The sequence below is a fragment of the Strongylocentrotus purpuratus genome, unplaced genomic scaffold, assembly GCF_000002235.5.
Source record: "Strongylocentrotus purpuratus isolate Spur 01 unplaced genomic scaffold, Spur_5.0 spur5_scaffold_14, whole genome shotgun sequence".
Lineage (NCBI taxonomy): Eukaryota > Metazoa > Echinodermata > Echinoidea > Camarodonta > Strongylocentrotidae > Strongylocentrotus > Strongylocentrotus purpuratus.
In genome coordinates this window covers 34,837,468-34,852,086 of record NW_022145599.1, presented here as the reverse complement: position 1 = coordinate 34,852,086, position 14,619 = coordinate 34,837,468, and the positions used below count along the sequence as shown (strand labels likewise).

At 35.9% G+C, this 14,619-nt stretch overlaps 1 long non-coding RNA gene across 1 annotated transcript; it reads left to right on the top strand.

Annotated features, from left to right (window-relative positions):
* The first annotated feature begins 10,858 nt into the window (after nucleotides 1-10,858).
* Nucleotides 10,859-13,291, top strand: LOC115923765. The gene is made up of 2 exons (XR_004064075.1): nucleotides 10,859-10,947; nucleotides 13,238-13,291. It is a non-coding gene; the product is annotated as an uncharacterized LOC115923765 (long non-coding RNA).
* The last annotated feature ends 1,328 nt before the right edge of the window (nucleotides 13,292-14,619 follow it).

Here is a 14,619-nt window from a genome sequence, read left to right as displayed (position 1 = left end):
ACTCTTTTAAAAATTACTTATTTTACAGCTTATATCTAGCATGGGTTGTACACAGTAGCGTACGCAGGATTTTTTTTTCAAAGGGGGGGGGGGGTTAAAATTTGAAAATCGCGCCGAAAGTTTCGCAAAGACTCAGCCGGCCGCTGAATAAGCGGGGGGGGGGGGGGGGGGTAAGAGCACTTTTTTTTTTTTGGAGTCCAGTTTTTGACCAAAAATTTCGCAACGACTCTGTCGGCCGTTGAATAAGCGGGAGGGGTCTTAAGAGCACATATTTTTTTGTCCCGAAAATTGGAAAATTATGCCGATCGATATTTCGTTCAGTGGGGGGGGGGGGGCCGGGGGGTCGAGGTCAGTTTTTTTCTCATCCTTAAGCACAATTTTTTTTTCTTTTTTTTTCTTTTTTTACACTTGAAAAAGTGAGGAGTTATGGGTTATATCCTGCGATACCCACACATTTTTTTTTTAATTGAGGGGAGTAATCCCCCCCCCCCCTCCCCCCCCCCCGTCTGCGTACGCGCCTGGTTGTACAATAAAGCAGTTGTGGGTAAGTATGATATAGTAGAAGTACGAACAAAATAGAACGATGCTGTAAAAGTTTTCACATTCATACGTTTTTTATATCGTTATAGCAAGCTAAGTTACAAAATCAAAGTGCATCTATTTTTGGGATGATGTTCACATAAGTGTAATATATTTCTTTATAAATTTTTATGAGTTTTTATAAGTTTTATGTTACAGGACTGCACTTTATGACAGCTGTGCAAGTATGAATAAATAAGTAAATGTTAAAAATTATCATATTGCTTATCTTGCGAATGTTGTGACGTAACTCGCGATTTGCAGCTAATTGGGTTTTTCAGCAAATTTGAAATTACTATTAAAATGTCATTTCGGGTCCTCAATGAAGAAGAATCCAAAGTTGAGATATTTATGTCTATTTCCAATTTCTCTCTCAAAGTGTCAATCGTTGTCAATTCGAATCATGGTTATAATTTAAGTATAAAAGCCCGGCGCACAATACAAGATCTGACTACGATTCGATTTTGAAAAGAATCATGATATCGTTTTATATTAACATTTAAACATGTGAAATCTTCACTTAGTCATTTGATAAAAAATCAAATTTTCTGAAATTTACGATTTATGAAGCCGATTCGGCTTATATTGTGACTAGAAGAGTGAAATGCACCAAGATTCCGACTGTTACTATTCTTTTATTTAGACCCTAAATCAGGAGGATAGTGCATGGTTGTTTAGATTTCCATCATATCTAACCACACTTTCTACACAAATCGGATCGCAGGACAATGTGTAGTGTGTGACGGGCTTAACTGTAAAGTGGAGTGGATAAATATGAACTGTGTAGTTGCGTGTGGGTGCGCGTGTAAACGAGAGAGCAAAATGAGTTGTATAGACAGAGAGGGAAGCGGGAAAATAAGTGATACAGAATCGAAATAAAAGAGAATGGTAAGGGCTAGGAGGGAGCTGATTTATTTATTGCATTCACACTGTACTAGAGGGATACAGGCTAGGAAGAAAGGATGAAAAGAGAGAGCGCGTGTGTGTGTCAGTGTCCGCATGTGCGTGTGTGCGTGTGTGTGAGTATGGGCGGGTGCGTGTGTTTGAGTGTGAGAGTGAGAGTGATGGGGAGATACAGAGACACACAACCAATGTAGGGCCCTGTGTGTGCGTGTGCGTATTGTCTCCCTCCCTCCACTCTTTCTTTATCCAGCCCCCGTCACCCCTCCATTCTCTCTCTCTCTCTCGCTCTCTTTCTTTCTCCAGCCCGAGAGGGTGTCCTTGATAGCAAACTATTGCTCATTGATCGTATAAACTGGGATTGGTGTATTTTGGGTACGATACTTTGAAAGTTGCTTTGTTGGGCAAGACACGGCAACGTGTCTAACAGAGATGAAATGGGCCTTTCTACGAGTACAGAATGCTCTTTTAGTGCTTAAAAAGTCAAATGAAAAATACATGATTATCACTGAATTTGGCGTTCTTTTCAGTACTTTCACCACTTGGATACCTTAGAACATTTAATGTTGTTTAGTGCATTTTATGAACCTAGAACAGTTGAAATATCTTCTTTTGTACTAAGTTTAATGCCTCTTTTACATGAAATGATTATCAAAACTAATATCAAAACTGGTATCTAGTTCAACAACAATGCAAATAGATAAAATCTTTCATTTTAGGGATTTTATTCCAATGTTTCCTTTGTTTGTAAATTAAAGCAGAACAGTTATGAGGTTTAAAGATTTACACGCAGCTCTATCATGTCATGTAAAACAGTCTACGATTAGTTTATTTGCATAAATCAGATGAATTGGCAAAATCAACTTTCTCCATCAGAAAAAGATGTGACACAAGACAATTTGCATAATATTATTTTCATTTCAACAAAGAGGCAAAATAATTCTCCTGTTTAGAGCAAGGAGGGTATCAACTCATATTCTTTTTACAATGGGTTAATGCCCTTCTATCTCCAAATAAGATGTCATCTTTCTGATTCTAAAGCACCTACAATTACTAGTACTGTAAATAACAACATTAAAACAAAAACATTTAAGGAAAGCTTCCTGTTACAAAAGAGAAAAAGGCATTCAGAATGCACTTTAAAGTATATAATGTAATACAATTAACAGATCATTCTGGGGGGTAAGGTCAAGCTCAATGCGGCGTGATAATAAAATGATGAATTTGAAATAACATCATCTTGAACACTGATAATAAAAAATCATTTGCCTTTCTAGAGTAACTCTCAGTTTCATAAAAATTATAAAATTAACTGGATCAGCCAATCACAACAAAAAACAATGCTACACTAACATCATTTCAAAAGTACATTGGAAATAATAATGTATTTATACATATAAGGCATATTAAAACATTTCAATACAATTAGAAATAAAGTCACAAAGGACAGTGCTCACAACCAAATAATATGATAAGAATTGTAAAATTGTAAATACATGTGCAGCCTAGTCATGAGAAGACATTAGCCACAGCAAGTCTGACGTAAAATCCATGTTTTCTTTTCCCGCTAGATCTCTGGGGATTGTTCTAACTAATATTGCAGATCATCATGTACCTGTACATTCCAATGATATCTTTCTCTGAGAGATTTGTTGAAAAGTGATTTCATACATCATAATCTGAACTCAAAATTGTAAAACCAGAACCTGTCGTGCGTATGTGTTTTCGCAAAATTCACTAGTGGTTCGGATTCCTAAGAGTTTCATGCCACAAAATGACTCGATCAAGACTCACCGATCACTGAATTTTGTGTAATTTGCATAACATTTCTTGACATTAAACTTGCTTCTCTTTCCAAATTGCAAAAGTTTTTGGTTTTTACGTTGTATTTTTTTTTTATACCATTTTTTCTGAATGGTGAAAGTTTAAACAAAATCGAATAAAAATAAGAATTGCTTATATTACTGAGATGAAGGATTGGACAACTTTGCCATGTGTTCCAACACACAGGTATGACTCAGCCGTGTATTTTCTTTTTAGAGGACCTATACAAATATGCCTTGCATACAAATAATTGAGTAGTGCTCGAAGGGAGAAGGCACTTTTGAGAAAAAAAGAAATTAATCATATGTTTGTACATGACATATGGGAGAGTTGCCAGTGACTACATTACAATCCACTGACCAAATTGCCAATTTGAGCTTTGCATAGCTTTAGTCGTCTCATATTTCAAACATTCATAACTTCCTTTTTATTGGTCCGATTTATCTCAAGCTTTCACCATTTCTGTATCTCTTAATTTTCTGCTTGTATACATATCAACTTATTATAAAGCTAAAAGGTTGGATTGCCCTTTAAAAGGTTATATTGCTCAACCTAGTCTCGTCGTCGTCCTACGAGTCATGACTGACCATTTGTGACCGTATTGTTCATGCCAGTAAACTCTTTTATTCCGTCAGCCCATCAAACTTTTGGCCTACCACGTTGTCGTCGACCCTCAACATGACCTTGGGTAATATACTTCTCCAGGTTGTCACCTTCTTTCTTAGAAACGTGTCCGAAATACTGCAACTTGTTCTTATCTATGTTCTGGCATATGATGACCTTTGCTCCAATTCGGTTCTTGACAAAATCATTTGATTTATGAGCCTTCCAGGATATCCTCAACATCTTCCTCCAACACAACAATTCGAAAGCGTGGATTTTCATTATGCTGCTCCAAGAGCCCACGTCTCTGACCTAGTCTACGGTACTTGTAAATCATACATGTATCCTATGGTTTTACATATAGCAATAGAAAAGGATAACAAAATGTATAGTATAGAGCTGCAAAATATACAAACTTTGTCGCATAATATACAACCCATTTTATCTTCTGTATAATGATATATAGAAGTGAACATAATTTATTGGGAAAGAAGATCATCTGCACGCTCTGGTGGTTTTTATAAAAGCGACAGGTAGATATCACTCATTGTAGCTGTTGAGTTATAATAGCTTTTCCAAAGTGATGTAAAGAGCCAACTGTATTTATTTATTCTTTTATTATATATATATATATAGGCCTATACGCTAATTTTTATTTAGTATTTATATCATTTCATGTTCGCCTTCTATGTCTCTTGAGGAGGAAGGAAGGGAAAAGTATAGTTTAGCACTGCACAGTTAACCTTTATTAATACTCGCACCCTGTTCACGGTCGATACCTAAACTATTGCCCGCACCATCGATTTAACGGTTACAACCAACGAAAAGAAGCTGTGAAACTCAGTGGCGACCATTCGAGGAGCAATATTGATGAAAAATGTAACACTGAAATGACTGAATCAATATTTGAGCCAAAGAAAAAAAAACAGCGCCATCTAATCATCATAGATGAATAATTCGAAGAATAGTATAGCTTGTAGGCGGAAATAATTTTTGTTCAGATCGAACAGCCTTAAAACCCAACAACAACAACAACAACAGCGGGGGGGGTGTAAGAGGACACGTTTTTTGCTCTTTTTTTTTGGTCTCGAAATTTGAAAATTTGACATTTGGCTCCGTTGGGGGGTCAGCCATGGGAATAATTTTTTTTTTTTTTTTTTTTTTTAAATAATTAACAACAAAAAACAAAAAACAAAAAAAATCAAAGGGGGGGGGTAGGAGGGATGGGGGGGGGAGGTTAACACAAAAATACCAAAAGGTTAACCCCCCCCCCCCCCCCCCCATGTGTACGCGCCTGTACGTCACTAATGACGCCTCTTGTGCAACAAGCATATAAAACTGAATACTGGGACTCATTCATATCAGAAATGCCCAACTCAAATGTTTCAGCATCCAACGTGTATTTACCCCCTCTTTTTTCGTATCATGATAATTATGAACTAGTCATCAAACCTAGTTCTTAAATCCTGATTAATATCAGACGTGACATTACGTGAAGTCAAACCCGCCATACAAAGTAAACGCAATGTGACAACTAACGGTGACGCAACACTAGTTCTTTAGGTAGAAGTGACATTTAGAGATGCCCAAAGTACGACAGGAGTGAGAGGCGAATCTCTCTGGGAGTTGTCTCCCTGGATTGCTCCTGTATCACAGTTATGTGCTTGCGACATCCTTACAGAAACAGATAGTCATAAAACCTACCCTTAAAAAAAAGTTTCTTTCATTACTATAATATACATTGTATTGGCTATAAACAACAATATACTTGTATATGTATTAAGCGTATGTTACCTTGCTTTAATGTTAAAAGTGATGTTTCAATTACATTATTGCAAAATTATGTCATGAAGTATGTTAAAAATAAACTTGATAGACGTATGTGCCATTTTGACCGACATGGCGCATTACAAATGGTCACTTTTTATTATAAGTTTTCTTCTTATTATTATTCTTTATTATATCCCCAATACTAAGAATCTTGCAATCTGATTGGTCTAAACGAGGTCACATGATCAATGATAGATTGACCATCACTTGAGCTGTGAGTTAGGGGTGTGATAGTACTTCTGTACAGTAAGCAAATATTAACCGACTACGAAGGTAATGGTATAGAGATATCGACTGCTACGAGAGAGGACTGGCTGTTTTTATACGCTCAAGGGAAAGTTGATTCCGCTGCCATCACAGTCGTAGCAGTCGATATCTCTATACCATTACCTTCGTAGTCGGTTAATATTTGCTTACTGTACAGGTTACCCCCCCCCCCCCTTCAGTTTTTTGTATATGTGTATTTTAGAGCAACCCCCCCCCCCCCTTGTGTTTTTTTTAAATTTTGTTATGCCTAAAATAATGACCTTATCCCCCCCCCCCCCCCCCCCAACGGAGCAAAATGTCAAATTTTAAAATTTCGAGACCAAAAAAAAAAGTGTCCTCTTAATGAATAGATTCATTCAGTTTGGGGATTTTTTGTTTGAATCAAATTCTTTTGTTTTGATATTTCACGATATAAACTAGGGAGGTATGCGGATTGCACGATATTCCATCGTAGAGCTTGGAGTTGGAATGTATTGTTATTTTAATCTTTTGCATATATTTCAACAAAATTTAAAAAATTATTCTAGACATGATATCATTGAGGTGTGAAGTATGTTTTTTAATATGATTGTATTATTATATCCTCTATACCAATATCGCCTTCATTTTAACCAAGATAAATTTATTTAATCAAAATTACGTTTTATATCGAGGTAACAAATTGGTAACAAATTAATTTGTTTCCTGTATTTGCTTTTTTTTTGCTATTTTTGCTTGTTCACGTTGTATATCATCTCATGTCAAGGCCTTCTTGCCCATCTATCAATATTGTTACGTCCTTCACCGTTACAACCACTTCATTCAAATGTTAGTTTTGTTTACGGGAACCTATAATCTACAAGTTGAGCTTTTCAATAGGTTCCTCACATTTCACCCTGTATAACCTTCTTTTCATTACAATTATTTTCGACGTCTTTTCAAAGAAGTAATTATATAATGTGACACTTTTAGTATATTTCATAGCATGTTCTAATATTGTCAATTATGTGAATTCTTGTTTGTGAAATGTGAAACAAATAAACTTGAAACTTGGAAGCATTATGATATATCCAAATAAAATGACAGAGAGATGAGGTTACTGAAAGCGATTTTGCAAGAAATTGAGAGTTTTTGTTTGGCTCTATAGGAAGAGGAGAAAATTTAGTGAGCAGAAGAGAGGGAAAAGATTGGTGTTTAATAAAGTAGAAAGAGATAGGGAGTCAGAAAGGAAGCGAAATAGGACCTCAAAAGATCTTAGATTTTAGATTTAAGATTTGTATTTAGAATCCAACCTTAGGTTTTGGTTGCAATAAAGAATTAATGATAACATATGAAGAGAGTTGGAAAGAGAAAGATAAATGAAGAGAAATTTCGTCATTTATGTAAATGAGTAATAGTGCAGGTTAAATCGACAATAAAAGGAAACTTGTACAAGCATGAGAAAATAACATTTTCTTAAATATCGGAACATACAGCTGCTCCAAAATTCACAAGGAACATCCGGACAACGAGATACTCATTTCCTTGGATTAAAGATTGATCTCCTGATGACAGAATAATGTTAAAGGTATTTTCGTGTCCAACTATTGTACATTTAGCCCCAATTTTATCGTCCGCTGGAACTGTACATAAACTGCATCGGCATTGTAAGATAATGTAATACATATACATGTAACTTCAAAAGCTAGGCTCATGGAGTATAAAACAACGACCACAACAACGGGATACTTACTAGTGAATAAACATGTAAAGCTTAAAAACGATCACAAAGACTTTAAAAAATCGAACTCTGGCAATTTCAATAGCCTGTGCCAAATATTGGAATGTTTAAACATGACAATGACATTATTACATAATCATAAACTGATTTCTATAAACGATACGATAGGGTAGTGGAATTGCCCATATTAAGCCTTAAAGCTGATTTCTTGAAAGTGTTTGCGATCATGTCTCTCAGACCTTTTCCCCTACAGCATGCCATTTCCAACTTGCTATAAGATTTAAAAAAAGTATGCATGTCTATATGTTCGAGTAAACGTCAAATGAGCAGTGTTTGTTTTCATGTCAATGTTAGTATAGAGGGGACACTAATATCAAGGGGTGCATCGGTCTCACTGACACAACCGCTAAGGGGAGGTTGTAAAAGGGGTTCTATCATCTTCTTTTATCGTCCTCCGACCCACACGCCCACACATAGCCTTTCATTTTCTCTCCTTTCTCTCCTTTTAATTTGATTCGATTTTTTCGGAGGGGGTAGGGTTGTCAATGTGCCCGTGCCTTTGATTATTGTGAAGTGCTGCCATTGTCCACAATCATTAAAAGTGACCATCTTTAGCGAATATTTTTATAATTTTAATTATGACTTGTACCTTCATTGTAAGGGTCTGGATTATGCCTTTAAACTACCACATTCATTTCCGGTCATTGTTATCCACCGCTTATAAGCCACACGTCATAATAACCAGAATTTCAAATTCTAGTGTTCTGAGAGTATTTTGAGGGAGAAATTTTATCAAGGGAATTTCATAAATATGTAAGCAGGCGGTATGTCTATATAAACCTTCAGTCTCTCTGGGCTTAAATCAAATGTTGTCACAACACTCCAAATGATGATGAATCGTTCTTGGTACCTTGCCTGTCTTGTATTTGGAAGTCTGATGCTCGTGGTGCACCATGCCTCTTCCCAATGTAAGTCTTTCTTAACTATATTATACAGCTAGTATACTTGTCATTGTTATTATATCACAGTGCTATTTAATTCATCGTTTATCAATATCTACTTGTTATCTTCAATATCTCACCTCGTGGAGGTGTGATGACTAAGTGGTAGAGCAGTGGTCTCGTAACCGGGAGGTCCGAGGTCCGAAGCCAAGTCAATGAGCAAGTTCCCTTTGGTAAAGCATTAGCAAGTCACGTAGAGAGGCCTAATGGGACTTGACGCCGTCGGTCCCGATTACTTACTTACAAGCAAAAAAATGTTTTCTTAGCAGTCAGGTAAACACACACCATAACAAACAAACAGACAAACAAAAAACAAAAATCATCACCACAACTTTTGGTTGTTGAATCAATAAGAAAACCGTTTGCAGCCATCATAATAGTGAGATTTTAGTACAAAGAGCGTACATTTTTACATTGCTGTAGTAGCTATGTAACGCTAACACTCTAGAAATAGTTGGACAAACAATTCCTCGACTGCATGACCGATCAATCGGGTAAATCAAAGCTTTTGCGTTATTCACTCCGTTTGAACGAAAATGAATACTCAACTCTCAAGCAATTTGTTTTTCTTTCCAAAATGCCAACAACTCCCCCAAATCAATGGCCAAAATGCAGTTTAATCGATTTATCATGATGAGGGGGGGGGTGTAGTGACACAAAGATGACCCTATTGAGTATAATGTAGGCGGTCCATTTAATTATCCATTACTTGGTTTCACCAATCTTAATAGGTAATCCAACCTTTGTAATAAGTTCAATTGGTTCTCGGATAATTACCCCCTGACAATTACCAGCGGGACAATGACCCCCCCCCCCCCCACCCCAAGAACAATTACCCCCGAAAAATTACCCCCTAGGACAATTACCCCGAAGATAATTAAGCGTAGACTTCCCCTTTAATGAAAAGGGTGTCGGTAAATTTCGGGGGGGGGGGTAATTGTCAACATAATACCAGTATTTAATTGATTTGAATTGAACACTTTTACCGAATTATTCTGTTTTGGAAAAAGAAAAGGTAACAATACTTTGCTCTATTATTGATTCCTTCATTTTTTATTTCGGACATTAGAAACTTCGTATTGCTAAAGAGCATCTGTGTACACAACTTTCCTCTCGTTTTTTTTGTTATTTTCTTACATTTCAATGAATGAACAGTTTTGTGGTAGAGTACTTGGAGAGTACTCCAATCATTGAAAAATTTGATCAATTTATATAGATTAGACCGTTAAAACTTGGTCAGCTTAAAAAATAACCCTCCCCATGATTACCATAATAAGACTTTTCCCATGATTTTGATACATTTCGATGGATCTATTTCAATTCATATTTTATTTTCCATCAGCATTTTCAGTCAGCCTCTCATCCGGCGATCCCCCTTTACCTTGTTTTTATCGTGGAGTGTCGTATCTTCACTCCGAAGTGTGGCACGTTGACGAATGCACAACCTGTTCGTGTGATAACAGCACTACAACATGCGTAATTGAACCTTGTCAACCGGCATTCTGCGTTGAACCCCTTAAACTGCCAGGAAGATGCTGCTTTACCTGTCCGTACAGTAAGTCTTCTGAGAGTCCCCCCCCCCCCACTCCCACCCGCCCTCTCATATGACCACACCTTTGTAGGACTGTGTCGTAAATTCACTACTACAATACATACAACAAACTCCAAAATGGCAGCAGGATTTTTAATTGATTTAAATTTGCTAGTTTGCCTGAAACCGGCCTATTCAACTTTTACTGTCTTACAAATTTGGGGTTTCCAGGTTGATCCGGGGGGGGGGGATACGAAATTATCGCTATTTCCCTTTGTGATACTCTCTAACCCCCCTTTCTCCCCTAATTTTCTGCTATCTTCTCTTAACTTTGTTGGCCTCTCTTTTTCAAGATTACGTCATCTTTTTTTCCCGAAGTGCTGCGTATATGTTATATCAGACACAAGAAATCAAATGTTTCAGCATCCAACGTTTATTCACCCCCCCCCCTTCTTTCCCCCTCTTTTTTTTGTATTATGATATTATGACTAGTCATCAAGTCTATTTCTTAAATCTTGATTCATATCAGACCTGGCAGTGCTTAATGTCAGCCCTACCATTCAAAGTCAACGCAATGTGACGAATAACGCTGACGCAACAATAGTTCTTGCGGTAGAAGTCAAATTTATAAATGCCCAAGACACGTCAGGACTGAGAGGTGAATCTCTCTGGGAGTTGTCTGCCTGGATTGCTCCTGTAAACACTACTCACAGGTATGTGAATACGATCTCCTTATAAAAAACATAGATGAAGAGTCATAACTTGCGCTAAAAAAAAAAAGTTTCTTTTATTACCGTAATGTACTTTTTGTTTTGCTTTTTACAACAGTATCTCCCATGTGTTTCAATTCATAACTTAAGCGTATGTTATCTTACATATTCAAATCAATTTTTTATTATATTATTGCAAAATTTAGTCCCGAAGTAAGTTAAACTTAAACTTATGTGTATCTTGCCTACCTTCTTGAATTAATTAATAGACGTATGCCCTTCAATCATGCAATTTTCTCACAACTGCACCAGGAGTATTAATTTTGACAGACAAGGCGCATTACAAATGTCTAGTATTATTATTGTTATTATTATTATTTATTTTTTTAATTATTATTATTATTATCATTGTTATTATTATTATTATTATTATTATTATTATTATTATTATTATTATTATTATTATTATTATTATTATTATTATTATTATTATTTGTATTTCTATTAATATTCGTATTCGATATTTCCCAGTTTTGTACGTAGGCCTTTATTCTACGATCTGTTTTGTAGATGTTTAATATTTACGTTTATTTATATATGTTATTCATCATTCTATATTGTAAACATGTTATCTTTACTCTTTGGACTACAATCATGTATCATACTTTTCAGGTGGGCTGTATCTTATATTTTTTTTTAAATCGCCTATATTTATTATTATTTATTTATTTTTCTTATTTTGACCCACTTTTTTGTGTTCAAAATAATTTGAAAATGGCAAAATCAAATGTCTTAAAATTTGTCACACATAATATGTATAGGCATATGAACGAAGCACAGCAAAGTTTTCAACCTTGACCTTGACTGATGACGTGATCTAGGCGCCATTTTGTGAAGTTTTCTGAAAATAAACTCTTGATCATATCATAACCAAAAGTGATTTTTCAATCATATTTATCATGATCAAGGTCAATATCAGTCCGGTCAATTTCAGGTCAAAAAACGCGCGCGTGCGCGTATGTCCGTGCGTCAGTGCGTGCGCAAAATTTGTAAATGCTCAAAATCGTCTCAAATTTATTTTACATACGTTTCAGGTCATTTTAAGCATTTTATAAAAAATCGCGCACACGCGCATGCGGGCGCGTTTACGCGCGTAACACCATTACACAACAAAGAATCGCTATTTTTTTTCTATTATGATATTTCTCATATTTTTTCGAACAATTTGATATAATGTTTATCTCTTTATGACCATTCATAACAAGATGAGCGTCCATTCAAGATAAATGTCCGTGCGCGCGAGCTCTTGTAATACATAGCATATATGGGCAAAAACATGCCTATAGAAATTCTATTATAGCTCTTTGGGATGGAACTGGACCCCCAATCTTTTTTCATATTTTGATAAAGAATGAGTCGGAAATATGATTTAATGTCTCATTTGGCTATTAAAAATATTTAGACATCATCATAATGGCCTTTGACCTAAAAACAGGAATTTGCATATTATGACATCAGCATATTTATGGGAAATTGATTGTACCTCTGTAAATATTGATCAATTTTCTTCCAAATTTCGATATGTTGTAGTTAAGATAAATTTCTACAAGCTCAACAATCACCATTTTTCATTTTGATGACGTCATCAGAGTGAAAATTTCGATTAAAGGGCACATATAAGAAAGTTTTTAAATTGCGTGTTATGCCTATAGAAGGTGAATTTCGTTCACGTCATGAATCTACATGGTATTGTTTTTTAAGAATTTTAAAGCAGTATCTCGCTTATTTATGCTCTATTTTGTCTCGAATTTTAGTTGACCAGCCCACCTATACTTGTTCCAAACAAATATTATATGTCTAGTTTTATTTGTATTAATAAAACCCGATGGGAATCGCGTTGTCAGTACAGAAACTCGGGAATGAAGGCCATTCTTGTCGCGTTATTATCATTGCATTTGCTAGAGAAGTGTATTTTTTAGTTAGTTTATTTATTGAATTCGTTAATGACTTTCATTATTGATTAAATCATTAGTTAATTCATCTATTTATTCATCTATTTATCTATCTATTTATTTACATATTAATTATTATTCGTTTATTTATTTGATTATTTGTTAATTGTCGGATGGTTCGGCGTTACCTGAGCCTGGGATGGGAAATTCAAAGTTAATCACTGTGATCCCCGCTCAAATCAAGCCAGTGGATGCATACAACCAGGTCATATACCAGTAATACTAGTCAGTATGTGAATTGTTCATTTTGCATTCACTTTGGTCATTCTCAGTCACACCAGGATAGGTTTCACCGAGCAAGTTCTCAATGTTGATCAGGCATCGCAGAGGTACATTAAAAAAAATAAAAAAACTCATCTTCCTGGACGTCGTGTATACCTTCGTTGCTCCGTCTTTAAACTGCGGCGAGGCCAACGTCTGTGTTGAGCTGAAACGTGGAAGAAATGCAGTAACATACGATGGTCTTCCTTTCCATTTTAGAAGTTTCCCCATAAGGTCTACACCGTTGATTGGCTGCACTTCACTATGTACTGGTAAAAAGTAGGCCTAGCTATGGGGGCTAAAGTTGAAGGGGCGACTGGCAGGGAACGACGGGGAGGGGGATACACAGATTATTGGGTAGGCTGAATAGCCCCGGAAGCAGTATTAAATTCTGCTATATTTTGCCTGATTCCGGGACTCTTCAACTATTACTTTGTAACAAATTTGGGGTTTCCAAGTTTATCGGGAGGGGATTGGCACAACAAAATCCTTATTTCCCTGGCGCTCTTGTCTAACATCTTCATTCCTACTCGTCTATCTTTATATCTTTATATAAGCAGTAACCCAGCCAGCTCTGCACCGATGATTGGCTGCACTTCATTATGTAATGGTAGGAAGTAGGCCAAACTATGGGGGCCCGGGTAAAGGGCGACTGACAGGGAAGGGGTGGGGGACACAAGGTTTATCGGATGGGTAAAATGGTCGGACCTAACAATGTTAACATTGATTAGTTCAGTTCAGTTCAGTTCATTTATTTCAATCATAAAACCTTAACATAATATATATACACAAGTAACATGAAACAATCATAATCTGACAATTTTTGAGTTAAGAAACTGGAGACTAAAAAGGAAGTTTGAAAAACTTGTAAGTATAATAGTCCCCTGACATAAATAATAAATAACGAGATTACATGGTTGTACACGTTACTACGACAATAACGATATATAAATAAGATACTACACATTATAGATACACACCGATGAACACACACACCATACACACACACACAAGCATGGTACATTGCAAGGTAGAACGAGTTAAAAGAAAGAGTTAAGGGAAATAAGAAGAGACCATTACTGTCTCTTCAATAGAACTTTAAAGGATGATATAGTTGTGCATACTGTTGGCTTATCAGTTAAATCGTTCCAAATACGGGGACCATTATGTCTAAAAGAGTAAAGCATTAACTGGGTAGAGACCTTTATATAATGATATTTGATACAGGAACGAGTATTATATGAATGAACTGATTTATTAAGGATAAACATTTGACAAACTCTTTTAGGTACATAATTATTATAAACATCATACATCATAATGGTACTTTTAATTGTATGTATATCATAAATATCGAGTGTTCTTAGGCGAAAAAAAAGGGGACGTGAATGAGTTTAATAAT